Source organism: Tauraco erythrolophus, chromosome Z, assembly GCF_009769465.1.
Source record: "Tauraco erythrolophus isolate bTauEry1 chromosome Z, bTauEry1.pri, whole genome shotgun sequence".
In the NCBI taxonomy this organism is placed as follows: Eukaryota; Metazoa; Chordata; class Aves; order Musophagiformes; family Musophagidae; genus Tauraco; species Tauraco erythrolophus.
Window position 1 is genome coordinate 4,238,636 of NC_141496.1, and position 22,079 is coordinate 4,260,714.

The following is a 22,079-nucleotide window of genomic DNA, read 5'->3' on the forward strand; positions in this document are numbered from 1 at the left end:
TCCTGAAGGAATGCAGAGACCACAAACACAGGCTGCAGTAACTGCAATTAATTTCTCTACAGAGGCATGATGCATCACCCATGTCCTACTACAGCTTTGCTTTGGAGAACTAAGTGACTCCTCAACCACCCATTGAGCCCTGTGCTCAGCACCGTTCTGCACCCTGTCTCTGGGCAGAAGGCCAGGATGTTTATGTACCTAACTACCTTCTGAAAAGACTTTTTCACAGGTTTATCAGGTTGAGTTATTCGATGGACTAATTAGGTGTAGCATTTTACATGAACGGTAACCAAACAACTTGATTTTTGCTCAAAAATGATCCAAATTTTGTAATGGACAGGATCAAAATAAGCTTGGTTTTGGGTCAATGTACAGAAGCACCTAAACCTGTTTCCAGAATAATTCTAAGATTTCTAAAGCACTTGAATAAGTGAATGCGTTGTGGCTTTGAAAGACTGCAACTATTTTTGACTAAGGTATTTAAAGACTACAAGTATTTTTTACTACCAGTGGTGGTTTCCTCCAGATCTAAATCTCTGCTTTTGCAGGGTGATTTTGTCCTTGATTTTTATTCTATTTATTGTAATGTTAACTTATTTTTAGAAGTACACTTCACAATTCAGGCACAAGTGTGTATTTCTCAAGTATTGAAAAACAGCAGTGTTTTCCTGTCAGGAAAAGAGAGAAAATGGGCGTAGTCAGTATTTGTATTTATATAGCATTTTCTCTCAAAAGATGTAGAAGCACTTTGAAAATACTAAGTCGCCCAAGATCCAGGGGCTTTTCATTAAAAGATTGTGTGATATTTGCAAATCTACTACTGACGACACTGAAGGTGATGAAGGAGACACAGCCAGGAATCTTTGGCCTCCAGGATTTACATGAGAAAGGAAACCTGGAAGAAGGGAAAACAGTCTGTCTCATTAAAAAGTTCAGCTGTTTATTCTCTGACCCATAGGCATGATATACTCTGGATGGGCAACCTGGTGTAGTGGAGGGTGTCTCTGCCCATGGCAGGGGGGTTGGAACTGGATGATCTTTGAGGTCCCTTCCAACCCAAACCATTCCATGATTCTATGACACCTGGGGAGCCATGCGTGAAGGAAGGGACAACCTTAAAGTGTTGCAAAGTTGCCACGTAGCTTTTAGAGCTCCAGTCTAACTGTCTAGAGCTTTGGCAACTGGGTCAAAACAGCTTCGGTGCTGTAGACAGTATTGTTATAGGATTTAATTAGGATAACCCCTTTTTTATTGAATTCTGGGAATGTCAGCCTGCTAATTTTACCTCTAGCTCCTTTTCAGGCCAGTGTTTCCTTAGAAGGTACTTTTTAAATTGAGATGTGGGAGGCTTATTAGGTCACTGAAAGTGACACACCAGAGATGTAATCCATAGTTCATTGTTGGGAAAGAGGGTGCCAGAGGAGATGTTGCAGGCCAGGAGAGTTGCTCTAACATGACTCAGAGGCACAGACCAAGAAAATTACTTTTTATTTTGTTTGCTCATCATCATCAGTTACAACCCTTAGTGTTCATTTATCAATTTCTGAATGATTCCCCAAAGAATTAGGGTGCATATGCCTTACAAAACTCTCAAGAGTGTGATTCTTACTGTTTGGGTATGAAGATGTGAAAAGGATTCTTGTAAAATATTTAAATTTATTGCTTATAACTGTCATTACAGTCCCTGTTAGGAAAATTAGCTTTAATTAGTACAAGAATCATAGAATCATAGAATGGTTTGGATTGGAAGGGACCTCAAAGACCATCTACTTCCAACCCCCCTGCCATGGGCAGGGACACCCTCCACTACACCAGGTTGCCCAAAGCCTCATCCAGCCTGGCCTTGAACACTTCTAGGGATGGGGCAGCCACAGCTTCTCTGGGCAACCTGTTCCAGTACCTCACCACCCTCTGAGTGAAAAATTTCTTCCTATATCCAATCTAAATCTCCCCTGTTTCAGTTTAAAGCCATTGCCCCTTGCCCTGTCACTACATGCCCTTGTCAAAAGCCCCTCCCCAGCTTTCCTGTAGGCCCCCTTTAAGTACTGGAAGTTATGCATGTCCTGACTTGAGATCTGAGAAGGAAATAGCTGTTGGCCTGTTTCTACTGGCATCGTGAGAACGGTGTGCTCAGTTACCAGTTCTGTTTTGCTGCTGCTTCTGTCAATATCCCATCAGTGATTTTACATGTGAAAGCTGTGCGTGATTGTCATCATTGGAGGGACTGTATGTTCTACGTGACCCTGGCAAGCATTCCATGTTTTCTGGTTCCCAAAGTGTTACCTGTTATCTCCTCCTTTGAAGCAATTTCTTATTTTTCAATTCTATTTATTTTATAGTTAATTCTAAAATTCTGTTACTTTTAGTATTTCAGTTCTGATCTGTTTTTCCGTATCCTAGTAAGGGGAGTGTATCTGTCAATATTCTTTCCTTGCTTGACTCATGTAGTTTGTGATATTTCTAGAGTGCAACAGTCTGTTCTAAAAAGAAAAGCCAATATCGTTCAGTTTTAGTGGATGTCTATTTTTGTACTTTTTCACGTAAAAACAACCATATTTACATGAAGAACCTCCAGTTTAATGGATATATAATTTTTGGAAATAAAGACTGCAGCTGGTGGAATTTTCTTAGCATGGCAACTTCCTATACCTGCAGCTGAAATTGAAATACTTTCCAGTTAGACAGCTGATAATAAAAATATCCATTTCAAAGAGCAGATTCAAAGTATTGTAGACATCTATCCCCTTCACACCTCAATAGATCTATTTTGCAAGAAGTTTGTGTTCTTTATGGTGAAACCCCAAAATACTGCTATGTTATATGTTGGAAAAATCCACAACTTTTACTGTCCAATGCTCTGGAACTAAAAGGACCTGAAAACACGGAATATTGTTTCTTGCAAAACATTTTATGCTCAGCAAAGGTGGCATGGCTCCTATTGTTTTTCATCATCTCTTAAGACTTGGAACAGAGTGAGAGGTATTATTAGTTAGGTGAATGAATCCCACCTGAAGTACTTTTCATTACATGACATACAAAAAAGAAATGGTTTCAGTTGGGGGTGAAAGCTAATTGCTTGTGGTCCTAGACCTCAAAACTCGTTAGATTTTCTGGGTCACTTAGCAAATTATTTCTGATATGATTTTAAACTGTTGATTAATTTTTGGCAGCACTACATAGCTAGATGGAGAGGAAAGAAAATCTGTCCTGCCGCAAATCAGTAAAGTTTTGTAGCATTTCAAACCATTTCAAATGGACTCCTGGGAGCATTCATTCAAACATTAGAGGAGGCTACTAAGAGAGACTGTGGAATCTCTATTCTTGGAGATGCTCAAAACTTCACTGGAGATGACCCTGAGCAACCTGCCATAATTTCAGAGCAGGCCTTGCTCTGAGTGGTGGGTTAGACTCAAGGACCTCCAGAAGTTCCTTCCATCATAAATTAATCTGTGACGGTATAAGTTTTTGGCTGTATAAATGAGAGTTTCAATCCCAGTTTAGCCATGGATTCTCACAGTTTGAGCTGAGCAGATGTGTCAGCCTGATCTTAGTTCCCATTACATGTTTAGAGAGTATTTGGCCAGTATTGATTCTCCCAGTCTGTCATTCTGTGTCCACCATTCATTCCATAAAGCTTCTCCAACTTGATGCTGCTGTTCTCTTCCAGGAGTTTTTGAGTGATGATGAAATTTTAAATGATGACATTTAAATTAAATTATGACCTTTAGATGAAAGCATCTTGTTTCCTTGGTTTCTTTCCCTACCAATAACAACTAGAATGCTTTTTAAAGAGGAAAGAGTTGAAAGCAGAGATTGAAGAAGGAAGGAAGGTGGTTTGGATGGGTGATAATGTCTGTAAATTGGGTTTAATCCATGTTAGGTCTTGTAGTCTTGGTTCAGTCGCTTCCGCCTCATGGGGCCTTGAGTGAGTCGCTCTACCTCTAGATGCCTTAACCTGCGCATGGCTTGGGGATGAAGCTTTCTACAGATAAATTTGTGCAGAGGGCATCAAACCACCTCCAAGGTCGGGGGCATCGGATTTCCTTTACCAAAGGACTGAGCTCAGCCCAGCCACCAGGCTACAAAGGTGGAGGAAGGCTGAGGGGAACCCTGGCACGTAGTGATGTAGGAGGCTGCAATGTATTTCCTATGGCCGTATATATACATATACATGTATATCAGCTCTTCTGCATTGTTGTGTAAACTCATGGTGCTTTGTTTTGGTATTGAGCAGGAGTCAAAGTAGGTCTTACCCACCTCAGAAATGTAATGAAAGAGAGCTCGAGGATGTTAATAGGCATTTCTACATCCTCTTTGGTGATCTTTGAATCAAGCTGGGATTAATCTCGCTTAGTTTTAGTTGTAAAAGAGCTAGATCTCTGGTCTAAACTAGTCATTTAGGCACTCTCTGTAGTCAGTGGGGAGAGAGAAGCACACCCAATGGCTGATTTGCCTGCCTGTCTTCATTAAACAACAACGGAGATGCTCGTTTTCATCTGTTGGCTATAGCAGGAGTCTGCTGAGCAGCTCTTCTAGAGATCTGTTACTGAGAACTAACATTCAATCAAATGAATTCTGCACTTTACACACCACACACATGTTCTCAGCAGGCCCATAGCAAAAGCCAGTGCACGTTTCCTCCAGAAGGGAAGCTGGATTTAATTTTTTAAAAATTTCAGTTCAGAAAAAGCACAATATATATTCTTAATTAGATGTATATGTAATTTAGGCTATCAAGATTGAGCATTAATCAGACTTTTTCTTTGCCACTTCTAATATAATATGCTCTTTTTTTTTTCTCTTTCTATGTAATGTGACACCCAGAAAATTTTGTTTCTATTATTTGCAGTAAACAGAGCAAAGACCTACAGGTAAAGCACTCTAGTGCCTGGACTCTGGAAGTTGGATATGTAAAAAGAGGACATTTGGATCATGAACTTTAGGAGCTGGGTACATTTTTATTCGCGTTTTTTTTTTTTTTTTGTCAGAAGTTAGTCTGATACATTATTTAAAGTTAAGATATTTGAGTGAATGGATGTTGCATTACTATTTTCTGTGTAAAGAAAAAATAGAGGTTGTAGTTCTCCTTAATCTACATGTGGGACGTTCATTGGTTTGCAGGGAAGCCATTAAGGTAGGATTTTAAGAGTAGAAAGGAGAAAATATGATAAAGCAGAGCTGGAGGCAGAATCTCTTATAAAAGCCTCTGAGAGTGAGTGAGTAACCCTAAACATTAACAAGATTTGAGGTGGAGGTTCCCATTAGTCAATGAGGACCTCAGAATTGATCCTAAGAGTATGCAGAGTATGAAATGATACAAAGCAAAGTAATTTTAGAGATGTGACGTGGTGTTCTCAGACTACATAATACTTTATTCCTCAGGCCTACTCTTCTAAAACCATCAGGAATGCTTACAGCAGGGTTTGAAATGGCAGGTTCACTCCTTTTTCCCAATCAAATTTTGCTCTCAGCCACACCGCTGTGCTATGTACTTGTGAAGGTGGGATTCAGTACATCCTTTGGATCCTCCTTTGGCTGCAAGCCATATGAAAAGTTGTGTTTGATTTGAATAGTGAGACTCACTTCCTATATAAGCTGGTTAGTTTTCCCTCTGGACTTTCAGTAGTCTGTAATGATAATAAAAAATTAAAAGTGTTTTAAAATGTGTTTTCCATGTGTTTCCAAGAGATCTGGGCAGAGCTGAGTCGTTGTTCCTAACCAGTCTTGTACTGGAGCTGTTCCATAGGATGGGGGATATTTCAGTCTGGCTGGTTCATGCCGTTTAACTGGTGCCTCTAACTCCCAGGCACCCTCCTAGCTTCTTACACCTGCTCCATCAGAGGTTTCCTCCTGAAATGCAGGAGGGATCATGCTGGGCTTCTGGCTTAATGGCTCCTGAGGACAAACAGGAAGGCAGGCAGTGGTACCCCTGCCGAGTGGCACAATCTCATTATCACTCTCTTTAGCTGCAGGAAAGCTACACCTCTTTGCACACTGACCTGTGTGATGATGCTCACCATCCACTCTGAGTCAGATTAACTCTTTCCTTGAGCTTGTAAGGAGCTGTTGAAGTGTCAAGATAGACAGGGTCCTGCCTCTCTTCTCTCTTGCGAGCTTGGCTCTATTTTTGCTCTTTTTGCACATGATAGTTGACTCTCCTGACTCCGAGAAAGAGCTGTTACCCTCTGACGTTAGTAGATGTCAGTGGCTCTGGGTTGCTGTGTGAGGTCTTTTCAGTGAGACAAGGAATGATGTATCTGTTGTCTTTGCTGGGAAGGAACAAATCATAATAAGCTGCCCTAGCCAGTGTTTGATCACTGCATAACCACACTAAGTAAAAGTCATCTTCCAAAGGCTGGACTGAAATACTCTTAAGCTTGATACTACCTCCTGGTGTTTAAAGTTTGCCTAGCTGGAGCTGACAGGTCTGGTCCTCTCTGTGCATGGGTGATGCACGCTGGTGGCTGCCCTTCCTCCTGTACTGGTACATCCCTCTCTGACCCATATTGAAAATCTTTGCTGCACACTGGCACGTCGTGAGCTCCCCAGTGGATGGTGTGTGCCTCTCCGTGTGCAGCAGTGCCAGGTGGACATGCAGGAGTTGCACTGCAGTAGAGCTTTGCAAGGGGCACAGTTCATAATCAGAGGGTTGTTCTGAAGGTTTTTAGTAATGGAAGTGCCACAGATGAAATATTCATCTGCTCTCATTAGGTGGCATTTCATTTATCATCAGATCTCCTTACTTTTCAAGGGTTTATTCCTTTTGAGCTCATGGCTATAGACTTAAAAAATAAAATTCGCATCTCGTTAGATTATTGTCATTTTTAGAACTCATTCTCTGAAACCCATGGTTATTATTTTGCCTGAATCTCACACTGTAAATTACGGAAGAGTTTGTGTCCTTCACGGCGACCTTAAACGGCAGTAGCAAAAAACAAAGCCATCAGATGCTGTTAGCAGCCTTCTGCTGGATTAACGGCCAGCAAAATCTGGTGAAGGTGCCTGGAGCTTTCCAGCATCACTGTTGTGATTGTGTACGTAACTGTCCACGAGCAGCTACACAACATCCAGCAAAGCCCAGCTCAGGCACGTCACGCTGTCAGGCCTGTGGATGTGCGTGTCCCTCCCCAGCAGCTTTCCAGCGGAGGCAAATTGAGGCCAATGCCTCTCCCAAGGTTACACAGCGAGGCAGTAGCTCTCCTGCAGTTAAAATCCCACATCTTTACATGGCTGTCACGGTTTTTGTCCCAGCCGCCTGTGTGACATGTCTTTATCCTTCTGCAGACTTGAACAGACGGGTTTTGTGGGAAAATCAGCCTGTGCTGTGCAAAAATAGCAGTGATGTTGTCCAAAGATTTCGGCAGGGCTTGCTTGAGAACGTCAGAAGTCACTTACTCCGGACAACGTTTTGCAGGCACTTTCAGCCAACAAAAGCCAGCACAGCTGCCAAGACAGCCCATCCTTCTCACCCCTTCTTCTCCAGCTTCCGTACTCAGACCACTTTTGTGTCATCCCGTCTCCTGTCTTCTGGGAGTGCTTGTGTGCGTGTGCAGTGAATCTGGACTGGGAGGCTGATCCATGTGAAAACTAACCTTTTGAACTCTTTTTATGTGGGGTTTATTCTAAGCTGAATTGCCTCTCTGGTGGTCACAACACATTTGTGCAAACACTGATGCTGTACAAGGGAAGGAATCATAGAATCATAGAATCATAGGCTGGTTTGGATTGGAAGGGACCTCAAAGATCATCCAGTTCCAACCCCCCTGCCATGGGCAGGGACACCCTCCACTACACCAGGTTGCCCAAAGCCTCATCCAACCTGGCCTTGAACACTTCCAGGGATGGGGCAGCCACAGCTTCTCTGGGCAACCTGTCCCAGTGCCTCACCACCCTCTGAGTGAAAAATTTCTTCCTTATCTCTAATCTAAATCTCCCCTCTTTCAGTTTAAAGCCATTGCCCCTTGTCCTATCACTACACGCCCTTGTCAAAAGTCCCTCTCCAGCTTTCCTGTAGGCCCCCTTTAGGTACTGGAAGGCTGCAATAAGATCACCCGGAGCCTTCTCTTCTCCAGGCTGAACAGCCCCAACTCTCTCAGCCTGGTTTCATAGCAGAGGTGCTCCAGCCCTTGGATCATCTTCGTGGCCCTCCTCTGGACTCGTCCCAGTAGCTCTATGTCCTTCTTGTGTTGGGGACTCCAGAGCTGAACGCAGTATTCCAGGTAGGGTCTCAGGAGAGCAGAGCAGAGGGGCAGAATCCCCTCCCTCGACCTGCTGCCCACGCTGCTTTGGATGCAGCCCAGGACACGGTTGGCTTTCTGGGCTGCCAGCACACATTGCCGGCTTGGTGCAATCGCAGAGACAAGTAGCTGAGAGCAGGACAGCTCTACTTTTTTCTGTTGGTAAGACCAGCTTAGGCCAGGTGGTAGCACGTGTAATACTGCAGCTTCATGTTATCTTCAGCCATTAAAAAGACATTCTGTCCTGGCACACCATGAACATTTCCATAAAACAACGTAGTTTGGAACAGCTAGTTGGAAATGTTTGAGAAAGTGATATTCTTTTTTTAATTAGGGCCTGTTAGACCAGATGCTGCGCTTTCATTAAGCAACTGCGCAGATGTAGGAGAGTCAAAGAAAACCCTTTCTGTTCCCAAAATGATATAATTTAGTCTCTTCCAGAGTCAGGAGATGCTACGTTGCCCCAAGGTGGCATGCAAGCGGTAACACAGTGCGCAGACCAGGCTGAAGACACAGAAAATGTGAGGGGAGGAGAAAAGACCGTTGACAGCCTGGCCAAGCTGGGAGGCAGAGGTCAGAGAGGGGAAGGGAGCCGTTGTACTTTGAATGTTCGACTTGTCAGAATTTGTTTAGTGAAAAACCAGAAATCTTTCCCAAAGCTCCTCTTCTGCGCTCTGGGCACATCTGGTACGTGTTCAGAAAAGGAACTAAAATAACACGGTGAAAAAAGTTAACTCCCTAACATCAGATGGGGAAAAGGAGTGATATCCACCTCTGGATATCAAATTGTAACTGTGAGGGGGGAAAATTCTCCTTCTAGCCTACCCTGAAAGAGCTGGGCACAAAGAGGTTCGCATGCTCTGGAGGTTATGTTATCACGGATCCTCTGGAGAACAGGGTCTGACCAGCTCCTGGGACTGCCCTGTACCCAGCCCAGTGCCCGTTATACCAGTATAGCTCATCTTTAACATGAGCAGTATTTCCAGGGGGAAAATGCATATTTTTAGCAGCGATAGCCTGGTTGGAACTGATGGAGATCCCAATTACCTTCCCTCTAGCTTGTAACCAAGCATCTGTAAAAGGCTGGAGCCCAAGCAAAATGAGTCAGGATGTGGGGTCTGAGGTACTGACAGCCTTTGACAAGGTCTGGAACAGGAATGGGACTAGGGGAAACAGGACTTGGAGCCACTTGGAGCCAAGCAAAAACTTGTCTGCACTAAAAAATGTCTCCTCAAGAACACAATCTTCCTCCTATGCTTGCTGCCAGTTGTATTTGATTAATCAGGTTTCTGTGGGGGTGTTTTCCTTCACTCCATTCCTAACAGCATATTTTTCCATAAGTGATCTTAATCTTGTTGCAGATAATTAATCGCCTGCAAGATCACGACCACTCCAAAAAGTTGCAATGTTTTGCCTTCAGAAACTAATAAAATTCTTGTTGGAAATCCATAAATACCTTTTCAAGACATCAGCCCCACAAAGGTATTTGTTCTTTTAAAAGTAATCGTTGTGTGTTCCCTCCTCCCCCTGCAAAAAAGGGGGATGGGGGTTAGTCTGGTTTTGATCCCGTGGAGCTGAATGGAGTTTTCCTGCTGGAGTCTATTAGATGGTTTAAATCCAGGGGGCATTTATGTGCAATACACCTGTTTCCAATAGCTCCCCCACCTCCATAAAAACAGCTACAGCAGAAAGTCCTATTCACTCTGGGGAAAACACATTTTATAATAGGTTCCCATCCCCCAGCCAGATGGGATCAAGCTGAGGCAGCTGCAGTCCAGGTCCCATGAGAAATACTACAAAAAGTGCAATTAAAATAATTAGTTAATGCCTTTTTTATCTAGCATGGTAACAAATAGGGGAAAAAAAAAAAAAGCTTGAAATAGCTATTCCACGTATCAGTCCAATATGATATTGGATGCTTCCCAGAATTGCTGTAAGCTTTTCCTAGGGCTTTAAAAAAGCTTGTGGGTGCTTGGCCAGTTGCTGGATTAAGGATCTCTGTTACCGATGGTAACCGGGGTAGGTTAAAGCCACTTGCACAGTAGATTTTGACGTGAGAACAAACGAAAAAAAAGAGTGAGTCTGAATTAATAATAAAGTGATTTAGATTCTGCATCCTCCCTTGGAAGTCAAGATTGCTTCCCATTGATTTAAGTGTGTACTGGCGTAAGTTCTCATTAAGCAGTAATGCAGAATTTGCCCGATGATTCAACTTCATGGGGGATGTACAAATGAAAAATACATGGCCAAATATGTCCCTGGCACAACTTGGTGAAACCTGGCATTTACCCAGTCATTAGCTGCTTCTTGTTCGGGAGTTTCTCTGCTAACCTGCAAATGGTACAACAAGTGAAGATTCCTTTTGTGAGCGTTTTAATTCCTTTTCCTGAAGTGTTCATAGCAAATAAAGCCGTGTACCAGGAACTGTAGCCCCTATAACCTGTGTTTGTTACTGCCACAGCAGGTGGTATTCAGTCTGCAGCCAAGTGAGATGACCAAAGGGTGAAATATAACCTAAAAACCAGGGCAGATTCTCTTAACAGTCCTTAGCTTCCCTGATTTCGCTCTCAGATTTCATTCAGGGGTCAAATTATGCAAACATGAGTATTTTTTCATTTTATTTTCCTGTTGCCATTCCTGGCTATCCCTCTGGGGGCACCTGGAGGTCAAGCATCTTAGTGAAGGGCATGAAAATAAAGGAATGTTGAATAATAAATGTTTCAGGTCATGCAAGCTGTTCCTATCTCCTGCCTTCCTGACAGATGATTACAGAATAGCCTAGCTGGGGCACTTGGAGTGGCTCACACAGAGATTCTGGGGTGTTAGTTTCTGCTCTGTGGAGCTGTCAGTGCTCTTCGCCTTTGCAAGGTTGGTCACAGGAGGTTTTGAATCTCAGTAAGCACTTTGCCATGTGGCAGGGGCTTCCAGAAGTTACGTGCTATATAACGGGGCATTTCCTTTGAATAGTTTCAAATTATTTCGTGTTACTTTGTAAATTCTTTTAATTCTAGGAGAAATGGTATTTTAAAGTATCTGACTTTCTCATTTCGTCTGGAGATGTGACTTCGCCCCTCTCCTCCTCCCAGACCATTTTTGGATGTTACGAGGGGGAAGACGTGTCACGACTCCCAGATGAGCTTTGTCTTACTTTTGGCTGTGAGAGAAGGGTTAACAGGAGAAGTGGGAAGGAGGGTTAGCAAAGGGGAGCTAGCCATGTGGACAGAATGCCAGCAGCAAAGCTGGCACGTGTTGTTTCGTTCGCATGAAAGTATGTTTTATTCGTTTGCTGATGATCGTCTACAGTAGCTATGAGAGAGAGAAATGAGGACTGGAATATTACTGGGAACCTAGGTGAAATTCTGTAGCTTTGTCCACGTTCAGTGGCAGGTGGCTGCAGGAAATTTGAGTTTCTGTGGCAGTTTCAGGGGAATTAATGTAGGCACTTTCAGTGGATTAAATACTAAGGGGAAAACACTCATAGCTTACTTCCTTATGCTATTTATTTGGCATTAACTTCAACTTGTTTCCATGCTGTTTTCACACTTGGCCCTCTCAACCAGTGTTTAGGTGCCCACCATGCAGATATCTGCAGCTGAACTGGTCATTCCAAGCTCCCATTATAGTCAAGGAAGACAAAGGTATTTTTAGGATGTGATTCATTTGGCATAGCTTAGAAATTTAGTTCAGGATGAAAAGAACTGCTAGTCTCCATGGAGTATGTTGACTAAATCTCAGCTAACTGCATGGAGGGTTTCGGTAGGCTCTAGGAACATACATTTACGGTGGGAGTCAGGTACATCTATGTTTGGTGCTGTTAATACCTAGATTTCCTGGTTGCCACTGTAGCAGGGTTGGCATGAGCTGTGTGAGATATTTGGCTGTCTTAATCATATGATCCTGGGGCATGTCGAGTAGTTGGGGATGGCAGTGCTGAGGGAACTGAATCCTGTGCTGCCAGGTGGATCCTGCACTTGCAGTCCTCAGACTGACAAAGTCATGTGTTAAAAGGCAGGAGAGTTTTTTTGCCTTCAGTAAGTGGAAAGCTTGCTACGATTGTCCTTGTTGCTCCTGCAATACTCCTGGCAAGGCCAAGAAATGCTATGATTGATAGTTCAGAAATGAGGGAAGATGCTGAGGAGGGTAGAGATACTCATCTGCATGGCATATGGAGTGTAAGGTGAGGTGACTAAGTGGTAGATGACACCACCACACCACGCAGAAATCACAGTTCCGGTGTTGGAAGCAGCCATGCTTTCACAGAAGTGCCATTTGCCTTCCCAAGCCAGCTTGGAGATCTCAGCACTGCAGCGTAGCTCTGCCTGAAGTCATGAAGAAAGCCTGGTGACACATGGAAATGAGCCTAAACCTTCTCCTAATTAGCAAATGATTAGGAGTTAGGGCTGTTGTCCCCCACCTCCCTGGGATGAGGATGAGGATGAACTTGGCTTTTGGCCTGCTGGGGGGAAGTTTAGGGTTTGTGTCAAAAAAGGACTGGATAGTTCTGCAAAAATAACTGTGGAATAGTTAATGATTTTTTAATTGAAACTCTTGCTTTTAATATTAATAGCCTATTAAAACCAATGGGGTATGAAACACTTGAAGCTGATGTTTGAAGGCAGCTTGGATGGATATTGTTGAACTGTAACTTTTTTGTAGCTCTGTAACTTTTCATTAGCTGCTGGGAAGATAAGACTTTTAACAGGAACGTGTACATTCTGGAGCACAGACATGCCTTGATGGGAGAGTGGAGATGGCAAGGAAGGGCAACAGACGTGAAATGCAGAGTTAATGGCTTTCCTGCATATTTTAGGGAAGGGTAATGTGCTGGTTCCAGGCAGCAGCTGGTGAATTCAAGTTATCTATTTAACATTAAAAGTCAAGCTCTGCTCTGTGTAGGGCCAGTCAGAACTTGCAGGGGTTTATCAGGTGTGTGGCCCAGAGCAAGGTATGTATTCCTGTGAAGCTGACGACCATCTAAACTGGTGTCATGTGCCACAGCACAATGTTTATCATAAAAGCTCTGATTTTTGCAGTGCCAGCAGATTCCTCTGCTTCATCAACGGGAAGGAACAATGCTGAGGAAAAAGGCATGTCCTTCCTTTTCCCAAAGCAGATGGATGTTATATGTGTAGATCTGAACTAACTACAGCTTCCTTGGATTTCCATCCCAAACCTGTAGTGGTATCCAAGGCGAGGGTCCAGAGGAGGCCACGAAGATGAACCCGGGGCTGGAGCACCTCTCCTATGAAAGCAGGCTGAGAGAGTTGGGGCTGTTCAGCCTGGAGGAGAGAACTGGGGAGACCTTCCAGCACCTTCCAGTACCTAAAGGGGCTACAGGAAAGCTGGAGAGGGGCTTTTTACAAGGGGATGTAGTGACAGGACAGGGGGCAATGGTTTTAAACTGGAAGAGGGGAGATTTAGATAGAGATAAGGAAGAAATTTTTCACTCAGAGGGTGGTGAGGCACTGGACCAGGTTGCCCAGAGAAGCTGTGGCTACCCCATCCCTGGAAGTGTTCAAGGCCAGGTTGGATGAGGCTTTGGGCAACCTGGTGTAGTGGAGGGTGTCCCTGCCCATGGCAGGAGGGTTGGAACAAGATCGTCTTTGAGGTCCCTTCCAACCCAAACCATTCTGTGATAGCACGTGGACATGAGCTGTCAGAGGGAAACTGAAGCCCGTGCCATAGTTCCCTGCTGTGCTGAAAGGCCGTAAGCTCCCTATCGCTTTGTGCTTTGATATTGCACATTTTTCCAGTTGGGAAAAGTGAATGGAAAAACTCTACCCAGGAGGGTGTACTGTGAGGGGTGGCTCCAGGCCTGAAGGAGGAAAAGCAAGAGAAAGTGGGAGGCTAAAAAGCTCTAAATGAAAAAGGAGTAAGGCACGCTCGTCATACACTCTTTCAACTTTTCTTTTATTTGCCTTGTCTGTTAAACCTCGGAGCAAAAGTTTAATCAGTTTATAATGGCAATATGCAACAGTATGACAAATATCGCCCATCATCTCTTTGTCTTTGCCACATTAAAAAGAAATGGAGATTTTACTGTGATTATTGCCCCTTTTATTAAGCAAATATTTTTTCTGTGGTTCTAACAGAGGTGAACTCGCAGCATTTTTCTTGTTTCCCAGTTACTCTCATAGACTGCAAGGACCCACAAGCAGTACTAGTTGTCATTTTTGTTACCCCATCAGGCAAGAACTTTCCTCATCAATTAGTCAGCCTTTGGACCTGTGAAACCTTCAGTGTGAATCTGGCACCGTGGTTCATTTTCTTAAGTACTTTGTGGATTGCAAAAGAGGAATACTGATTTTGGCTGTTCCTGTGTCACCCGCATCTATGAAAGGGGAACCAAGATAACATCACAAAATGAAGATCTAAAATGCAGATTCAGTATTTAATTTTAAACTGATTGCAAAAAAAAAGCAACAGTCTGATGTAGAAGATCTTTATTGGTGACTTTTCACTGTTTTATGTCCCTACGTACTGAATCACAGTTGAAAGTCAGAGGGACTGAAGAATACATTTGTAGACTCTGAGCCCAAACAACCATGTTTTTACTGTGCTTGAGCCCCAGATTTATCTTCCTCCTTCACCCAGGTCCAAAGCCTTACTCTCTCACTGCCACTAGCTATTTTCTTCCTGCTGTTCACTCGTGTGGATCTTATTTATTGCCATTTGACAGAAACCAAAAATGCAGTTCAGAAAATGCTTTACCAAGACTAATTTGTTCCCAGCAAGACCTTTCTAGCTACTCAGTAACATGAAAGCATTTAAGTGCCGGGAGAACTTTTTAAAAATAAACTGCCCTGATGCTAAAATAAGCTTTAATTGATTGAGAAATGCACTGAGCCTAACAATCTGAACCATTTATTATTATTTTTCCTTTCAAGCTTCAGCTTCATGTGATTTAAAGTGACTGAATTGCAGTTCCCACATACCTTCCCACCCACACTGCATGAAAAAAACCCACATGCACAAACTTCTTAGCTCCAGAGGAGCTGCTGGATACACCTGGAAGGAAATAAAAAAGCTGATTGAAAGTGAAGTTTAAATAAAGGTGATGATGATGAGATTGTTCTGAGAAAAAAACCCACCCTATTCTGGCTAAATGCCATGCTGTGCTTTCCTCTCCTTCGAGGAGAGCTCTCCTGGGGTTGTCTCTCCCTGTCAAAGACATTTCTTAAATGCCTGCTTGTAAAGCCCTGAATCCTGTAGGCCAGATGCTGTTGCAACTCCCTGTATTGGAGATTAATTATAGACTATGGATAAACTACCACTCTGTCTTCCCCTTTTCAGGTTTTAAAAGAAATAACATGCTGTACCCAGCTATTTAATTAAATAACCTGTTGCGGGCTTTCTCGCAAAAGGTCAACGCCACCAGCAAAGACTGCTGATGGATCTGCAGAACTTTCTGGCTGATGGAGAGGAGGCTGTACTGGTGGTCCTATGCTAGAGAGAAATGAGCACTGGAAATAGGTGGAATATGGCAAATGTCAGTGGGGTCGGTTATGGGGTTTCTCCTTGGCAGTGTGTTGTGGAGGATGGAAGTCTGGTCAGACATTCATTAGTGATCACTACTGATGCTTTTAAAAGTATGTCAGCTGCTCTCATGGCATGTTTGGAGTGCGAGCAGGGAAAGCACGGGTCACTACCTTCAGCCTGGAGAGTGTTTTTTAGACTCATGCCAGTGTGACGGGGCTCATGGGTGATGAGTTTCCCAAAGGGCTATGCTGTGTTCAGGTCGGAACAACTCTCAGGCTAGCCCCAAGCTTCCGTCGAGTTTTAAGATCTCACTGTACTTATTTGAACTGTAGCCCTGGACAATTTGCTGCAGCCAAGAGCCAAACAAGGACTTTTCATTTGACTCCCCAAATTTCAAAAGGATGCTTAAAGACCCTTTTGGCTGCGGCCCTCAATCTGCCTGCCCACGTCAGCACTGCCTGTGACAGTGCTGTGATGTTTATGTTTGCAGATCTGGCAAAGCTAAAGCTGCTGGTAGAGGTTAGGGGTGATCCAGGCCCTGTCTACCAATGTCTGTACAAATTGGTGATACAATGTCGATATCAAATTGGGAAAGAAAAGTTCAGAAAATACCAACACATTAGATTTTTTCAAATTGACTGGTCATTGTGAGCTTCGTTCTCTTGCACCTACAAGACTGGCAGGCAAAATTTCAGAGTGTATATATATTTTTTTTTTTTTTTTTTTTTTTGAGAAACGGAGGAGGAGAAAGGTAGCAGTAATGGACAAATGAAGTATTTAGTTTTTAAAAAGGAAGAGAAAGAGTTTCTTAGTCTGAGTAGCTGGCTGTCCCCTCTGGACTCTCAGACTTGCTTGTCAGCAGAATGGACCATCGTAACCTTAGGTTTGCATCCTACTATGTGTTTGTTTGCAAGCTGAGCAATTTGCGTGCTATCAAACATCACCTCTAAATTGCAGTTCATGCTCTCTGTCAAAGGGGCTAATAAATCCCTCTCTCACCTTTCCTTCTTGCCTGCTTAAATTACAAATTCTCATGGCAAGAACTGGCTCTGCTAATGCCCAGCCGCAGTGTCTAACGCAGTCCTGTTCCAGGAGTGATCTCTGTTTGCTACCCTAACACAGGTAAGCATGACCCGGGAATTCATGGCACATCCCAGATCCAAAGGAAAGAATTTGAAAGGATCGCCCGTTTTATTAATAGCCATCTCTGTAGCTGCATGCAGGTCAGATCTGACACCCTGCAGAGCTTGAAAGCTGAATCCACACTGTCACAGGAGCGGCAAAAAGATGTGCCTGGTCACAGTACTGTAAGGATACAGATTTCTTTATTTAGAGTTGGTTGTCCAGGTTTCCAGTGAGCACTTCCACAGTGCCAGAAGAGCAAAATAAAATAAAATGTATTTCAGGAACAGTGAGGATTTTTGAAGACTGCAGAAACCAGCTGGATTTTTTTCCTTAATTTAATTTTTACTGTGGAGTGAACTGAGCATGGACTAGCATGGACTAACTTTGTATGCCATATTATAGGGGTTTTTTTAATAGCTCAGATTAACATTTTTATTTTCATTGTAAAAACATGTTGTTAAAATAGTGAAATATTTATTAATTGGGTTTTTCAGCATTAGATAGTGTGCAATTCTTATTTTGACCATGGGAAATATTTGTTGATTGTTGTGTTAATTCTAGAATATTTTCAGGGAGAAGAAATATCAAAACTTTCGACCGCCATTAAACTTGTAAAGTGAGTGTCACTGACTCCAGCACTTTCCAGGCTTTCACTAGAAGGTTTTAGGTTTGGTTTTGATGAACTAGGTGGGAGTTATGACTTGCTTGGGATAGAGGCAGGATCATGATTGTATCCTAAGACCAAGTGTCAGCTGTGGAAACCCTTTGACCCCTCCATGGTTCTGCAAAAATCTCAGTCCTATTGATTTGGTCCTGGTGATCAAGTACTGCTCCCATGCAGTACTCTGAAATCAAACTAATGCTTTTAACAGATGATTCCTCTAAAAGCAATTTGGTCCTGTTTCTTTTTCCCTGCAAAGAAACTGAGCTTCCATCGTTCTCAATTATTTGCAGGATTGCTGTGAACCTGTACAGGATCGTAACAATCACGCTAAGCTTCCTATATTTTGTAGGAGTCTGGAAATGCCACTAGGAAAGCAAGGCTGTCCCTAGCATTGAGCCCAGCTTGGTTTTGCACTTTGCCATATGTTTTAGCAAGCCCAGCTATAAGGAACCTTTAACAGTACATGTGCAGCACTATAGCCGTGGCAGCCTTTGCATTAAAGCTTCCTACCAATGAGAGGAAGACCTTGCCCCTTTCCCAACAGAGATGATGTGAGCAGCGTAAAAAAGAGATATTTTATGCACTGGGTCATTTCTCCCCTGCATGGGCATATGTGACCCATAACTGGAAGGAAACTGGTCATGATTCAATAGATGATGTAATGTGTATCCAGTGTACAGACCATGTGCTACCTTCAGGACACCTCCTGAAGGCCACAAGTAGGAGGCCTGATGCCATTGTAGACATTGTCATCTCCTCGTGGCTTAGCCCAACTCAGGAGGAAATAAATGTTTACAGTTTAGCTGAATCCTTTCAGCTTCCTTCAATATCCCAGTTTAAGACACATGGATTTGTGACAGCGATGCAGAACTAGACATTGTGTTAAGCACTAGATTATGCTAATAAATTCATATTTTATATCTGCAAAAGAATTAATATTGATAAGCATATGTTTGTGAGTTTCATATTCAGCAGAACCTTCCAGGCATGTACCTACGTGCCAGTGCTTTGGAAAATGAGGAATCTAGCAGTTGACACAAGCATCGTAGAAACTGTAAATAGACTTGATTTTTTTTTTTTTTTATTTAGGGGGGGAAAAAGATACTAGAATGAGATGTAAACAGTGTTCTGCTAAAACCTTTTACGGCTCATAGTATTTTGCTATGCTGTGTGTCAAGTTCTTCAATCTGCATAATAGTTATGAAGAGGAGTGGAGAGTGGTTGAGCAGGCAGGGAGGGGAAAAATCCTGAAGGACAATGCAAAGCATATTTTGCTTTACTCTGAACCTGTACAATACCGTGAGTTTAACACGTTCAGTTATGTATACCACGATTTAAATAACCAGCAGACGGTTCCTGCTATACAAAATACTAAATGCCTTTGCTTTCAGCTGAAAGTAGAGTATACATAATCAGTGAAACACTGATTCAAATGACAGGTTCAGTGAAAGGTACTTAAGGAAATTCTCAGTCAGCCCTGCTCATCAGAAGTTCATTTTTCTGCTTTATTTGCATTAAAAAATAAACTACAGCTTAGAAATAAGAGCTGCTTGTTGTCTTTTCAGCCGAAAAAAATGTGCTTTTTCCCTACAGAAGAGGAGTCTGACTCCTACCAGTTTTTTTTTGTTTTGCTAATTCAGCTTTCATTCTGCAGACCTTCAGAAGCATGGTCTAGGTGATTAGCCAAAATTTGTCTCTGAGATTCAACATTAAGTTTTTTTTTTAAAAAAAATTCAGTTCTACTTCATTTGGACTTAAGAGCAATGATCTCCCATTGGAACACGTTCATGTTTGCGTTAGATGGCTCAAAGTCCCACTGTTCAGGCTGGAGGAGTTTCTTGTGATGGATTGTCTCTGATGATATTTAGCAAGTAGCTCGCATACGACAAATAAAGGCCACCAGTGTGTAAGACAGACCGCTTCTGGCAGCTTCACATTATAATAGGCTACGAGCAGTTCCATTTTGCCACTTTTGCTTTAAACTCTGAAGTCTGTACTCCAAGAAATGATATAGGAATATCCTCTCTCAGCTCGTGAATATCATGCAGCTTATCCGTCCATCCCTCACCATCTCATAAGAGGTATTTTGAGTGGCTGATACTAGTTAAGTGATACTTGATCCTCTGGTGATAGAGGAGATCTTATTTGCTGGGTTCCTGTGCTCTGGCGTGATGCTGGCTGGAGTGTAGTGTGCTGTGTCCTGGATTTGCTGTGTGTTACCAGTACCATTCTAGCTGCATTCCCCATCTCGGGGTCAATGCCTGCCTGTCTAGCAGTCACAGAAAATTGCTGTTTGCAAAACAACTAACTGAAACATCCTTTTCCCCAAGCCCTTCTCTGACTCTGGAGGCCCTCTTTTGCTGCCCGTTGCTTGCTTAAGTGCAGGGCATAAAATTGTTTAAAAACAATTAATTTGTTCTCTGCAAAGGCCTGATGCTTTCAAGGAGGCCTGTAGCTGACAGGTCAAACTCTCAAAGGGCCAAAGGATGAGTGCTGACATTGCTCATTCAGCCTTTCTGCGTGCACTATATGGCTGTTTTCGCTCACAACAAACACCGCAGGCAACCTTGAGTGTCCTTTGAAAATTTGTCGATACACGTCCGATTTCTTTGTGCTTGCACAGAGCTGCACTCCTTCCAGTTCTGCAGTGTTATGGTAGTACTGGGCTGAAGGCAGCAAACAGATTTCTTTTACGTGTGGGATCAGGAGCGGTGTCCGCACAAGGTTTGGCACAGAAGACCCTCTATGCTTATATGTATCTTTGTACTTTGCTTCTTACTTCAGGCATGCAGCTGTCCTGCACGTAGCCCTCTCAGGTGCTGTATCTTCTGGCCAGCTCTGATACAGCAGAGATGGATGAGAGGGCAGAGAAAATCAAAGGCTGACTGAGAGTGCATGGTGCTTCCGGGCTGTTTACTGCAGCTCAGGCTGACCATCAGTCCAGGAGAAAGAATAGCTGCTAGGCTCATGCGTTTGGTGCACTACAGCAGAGATAGCTCAAGAAAAAAATCACTTTGAATGGAGGGGAATAGAGGAAGAAAGGCTTCTTCACCAAAACCCAGGTGATACTAAAATCTGCAAAACTGGCATCACACTCATAGAAGCCAAATTCTACTCTCTGATACTTTGCTGTTGTTGTAAAATAACTCCTGGAGCAACTGAGACAAATTTCTTGGGTAGGATTTTCAAAGCTATCAGTAAAAATCCAGTAAATGGAAGCATTAAGTACCTTTTCCTTCACATCCACCCTTCCTGGCCTTACCTCTCAGCTTCTCCATACAAATCTGCCTGTGTAGTATCTTGGGGGCTGCCAGGCTGGGATTTCTGATGGCCGTACTGCTTTTCCTGTAACTCAGAGCGCACGTGGTTAGATCTGCCTAAACGGTACGCTTTATATACAGAAACATTCTTGTATTGTATGGGCTGACGTGAACTGATGGTTAAAAGATACATATTTCGCCCCAGACGCAATGACTTTGACAAGATGGAATCAAACTGCTTTTGCTATTTAATTTGCAGTCTGCTGGTATGTGTATTTTTCCCAGTACAGTACAAATGAGTTATTTTCGTAACCAAAATAGTGTTTTTCTTCCCCCTAGTTCAGGAAGACCCTGAAACACAAAATGGTAGGACTCTTCTTCTTTTCTGTGCATTATCTGTCACTGGCCACTGTCCCAGAGGAGGCACTAGGCTGGATAATCTTTGGTCTGACCTGGGATCAGCACTCTTTTTATATGCGTAGGTGATAACTGAAGCATTTAGCAGGGTTCACAAATGAATATGTGGGAGCTTTGAAGGGGACTGAAGAAGGACGTATCAGAGGCTGGATCCATGCACCTTCTCTGCAAAGTCAAGAGTGTCCAAAGGGCTGGTTTCTGCGGGGTGACGAGTTTCCTACCTTAAACAGTTATGTTACTTTTGTTGCTTAAAATTAGGTAAGGCAAAGCCTGCTCCTGCTTTAGCCCTTCACTGTCTGGACTGAATTGCCATAGGTCCTGTTGAGGACTAGCCCTGGCTTCAGGAACGGGCTTGAAAGAATTGCACAAAGTTACCTTTGGCCGTGCTTCCCCATGCAGCACCAATTACAACTGAGACAAACTCTAGAAACAGTTCCTGCTTGCTGCTTTGCACAGCTGGGCTGCTGGCACGCTGAAACATTTTGCATACGCTGATTTAACTGTTGGAAAATTTATTCACACAAAAATCTTCCCATTCTCTTAGACAAAGGATTTTTCCCCCCACATTTTGTGGTCAAAACCATTTCCCCATCTGTTATTGGGGCAAAACAACCTCCTAGCCAAGACGTTTCGTTCGTGGATAAAGCTTTCATTGGAACTCGTTTTAAGAAGCCAAAGGTTGGGGGCAGATTTTACTCCCAGTGAAAGCAGCAACAAAACTCCCATTGATTTCCCCGTGAGCTGAATCGAGCCTCTCCTGACAATGGGGAGATTTTTAGAGGAGTTACGATGGCCGTAGACAAGGTCTTGTTGCTTTGCCCTTTCGAAAGAGAACTGTTTGTGGTGGAGGAACAATCAGAATATTTGTCTCTTTAAACAAATGGTTCTTAGAGCCTG